General features: G+C 39.3%; 1 pseudogene; it reads right to left on the reverse strand.

Moving 5' to 3' along the window:
• Positions 1–716: 716 nt before the first annotated feature.
• On the reverse strand, positions 717–1,380 carry LOC110224019 (elongation factor 1-beta pseudogene; annotated as a pseudogene).
• Positions 1,381–2,929: the final 1,549 nt, after the last annotated feature.

A 2,929-nucleotide genomic window follows, 5' to 3' on the forward strand; every position in this document is an offset into this window, starting at 1 on the left:
TCTAGTACACAAGTGACATTATTCTTTAAAAAGCCATATCCTAGAATTAAAGGCAGAATAAAAAAAGACCATAAAGAAGTCCAGACACTCTACTCTACTTCTCTACTCTCATGTGTTTAAGAAGCTAACATCAGACATCTACCTCATGTTTCTGTTCTTTCATGTTTCTAGGGGTGATTACTACTAGTACCACCATTATTACTAATGAACAATATGATTTTATTACTAATTAATAATAATCTAACATTTATGTAGCACTTACTCTGTGCCAAATATTGTGCTAAGTGCTGTACAACTATTCTCTCATATGACACTCACAACAACCATGGAAGGTAGGTGTTGTTATTATCCCCATTTTACAACATGCATTTATTAACTCTTACTATGTATGAGCTACAGCAGACATAAGATTCATCTGGCTTTGAGGGTGATTACTGGGATTCTTAGACATTATGGAAATGTGAACCCTATGAATAGTTTTTGCAATAATTCAGAATACCATTTTTAATATTTAAAGTTATTCAAAAATTCTGAAACACTTCAGCAACACATCCATCATTTCATCAACATGGGTATTCCCACCACCACCAATGATCACATATATCTTGGTGCAGTAGGTTTTTTTGTTTTTGTTTTTGCTTTTTTTGTTTGTTTGTTTTGTTTTGTTTTTCCTTACAAATATTTTTATTTAAATGCAATTTTTGAGGATGGTAGGTTTAGACCTTATTGAAGGCAGCAACATGCATGGATTGCACATAGTCTTCAAAGGCAGTAATCTGTTCCTCTAGCACATCTGTCCCACAACTACACATAGTATCCGAAGCTTCTTGATACTGTATCCCACTGGAACTAGTTTAGAAGATTCCCAGACCAAGCCATCTGCCTAAATGCTTCTGACACATTCCTCCAATTTTGCCATATCTATCTCATCATCCCAAGGTTTTACACCCAATAAGATGGAAGACTTGGCAACAATTGCAGGCTTTTTTTTTTCAAATTTCTTTGATTCATATCTAGCAAGGCCTTTTTCTCTTGGCCGCTTTGCTTCTTTATTTTCCTCTTCCTTATCAGACCCAAGAACATCAGCACCAGCATCATCTTTGGTATCTGTAGCTCTTGTGGTATCTTCTACATCAGCGGGCCCATACTTGCCCAAAGCCTTCTTTATTCCTGGCAAGCTTGCCTTTCGCTTCTCATAGGATTTAATGTGGTTATGCTAAAGGAGAGCATGGTACAAGTCAGCAGGTGGTGGGCCTAAGACTGCTTCAAATACTGCAATATCAGCCTGGGATGGTACATATCCCTCGATGTGGCTCTTGTCTAACAGGAAGTTATTGAGTGCTGCAGCCCCATGGGTGTCTTGAGATCTCTGAAGCCCATGGTGGTGGTGAGAGGAACTGGGAACAGGGACTGGGAAGAGGAACTGAGTGTGGGACCATAAAGGAGAGGGGCAGGAAAGGAGCGCAGTGTGTGAACACACTAGTGCCAGCCGCTGACCTGCAGGTCTCTCTTGCAGCACGCAAGAAGTAAGAAAACATTGTTTACTAATCTAGCATAGCCACTAGCCAGGTATTGCTTAGCTGAAGCTTCATGGTACTTATTCAGTTATGGTAGTTTAGGGCGGTCAGCTTCCAGGAATGCATGACAGAGAGTCCCTTTCCCACCCTCACTTCAGAGCATGAACAGATATCCTTTGACCGAATTTTGCCAGCCATCTTGTCTCAAAGATTCATATAGGGGTATGCTGATAAATAGTTAACAACTAGCTTCATGGAGGGAAGGTAATGTACATTCAAAACATTCAAAGTTTAAAATGCCTTATTAATTTTCTCTGAACTTTTTAAAGTATAAACAATCAATAAGAAAATAAATCAAACCCTGATTCGTAGCATTTGTTTATTTCCAAAGTGTAACTGCTAACCCTGATGTTTTAAATCAGTCTTCAAGCCAGTTCAAGATGGCTAAAGTACATCCTTGCATTCATACCATGTTGATGAATACATTTTAATTGACTGCCAAATTGGAATTCCATGGATATACTAATAAAATGACTTGTTCAGATCCCTGAGCACTGCTCAGATTCCTCTCCTGGTTAGTTTTGAAATGCCTTTCTCTGTCTAGTAGGTCCCAGGGTTTAAAGGCACCTGTCATCTTCTTCTTCCTGAGTTAAAAAAAAAAGGCAGCAGGCTACTGAAGCAGTTGAATACCCCAACACGAATTGAGAAGTGTGGGTAGGAAAAGTCATCTGCAGAACAAGAGAACACTAGAAAAGAAGACCTCACTTGGTGTTCATTGGACGCGAAGAAGTGGAGGTGAAAATGGCAAAAAAGCTAATTAACAGTCCTATCTAATGAGCTAACATCCAGAATGGGGAGCCTCCCTCCAGTATGGAGAGGTCAAGTTCCCCAGCTGAACCTGGGCAAACTTCAAAGGTAGGTAAAGGACAGGGATAAGTATCATGAAGTTTCAGCTGAGCAATATCTGGCTAGCTGCTATTCTAGAGTCACAGACAAATTTGTCTACCAGCACAGTACCTCTTGTATTTGTTTCTTCTCCTCAAAGTAGTTCGGACTGTCATCACCTCTCATCTGGACTATTACAATAAAACCCATCCTCTATAAAGATACCAATGTGATTTTTGTAAACGGTAATTGTCAGAATTGCCCTGCTCAACAAACTGATGGCTGCCTATTGCATCTATGAGAAGATGTAAGTTCCCTGTTGGCCTTTTAAAGTCCTTAATAACACAACTTCAACCAACACTTGAAATTTGATTGTATATTAGTTCCTTTCCTTTGCCTATAGTGTAGCCAAACAGACTTCATATGCAATATTCCTGTCTCTACACCTTCACATTGGCTGTTCACTATGCCTAAAATGAATTTTTTCCTCACGTTTGTCTCCTAGAAACCATGGTTATCTCCAAAAC

The sequence above is a fragment of the Phascolarctos cinereus genome, unplaced genomic scaffold (genome assembly GCF_003287225.1).
Source record: "Phascolarctos cinereus isolate Bilbo 61053 unplaced genomic scaffold, phaCin_HiC Scaffold_3;HRSCAF=262, whole genome shotgun sequence".
Lineage (NCBI taxonomy): Eukaryota > Metazoa > Chordata > Mammalia > Diprotodontia > Phascolarctidae > Phascolarctos > Phascolarctos cinereus.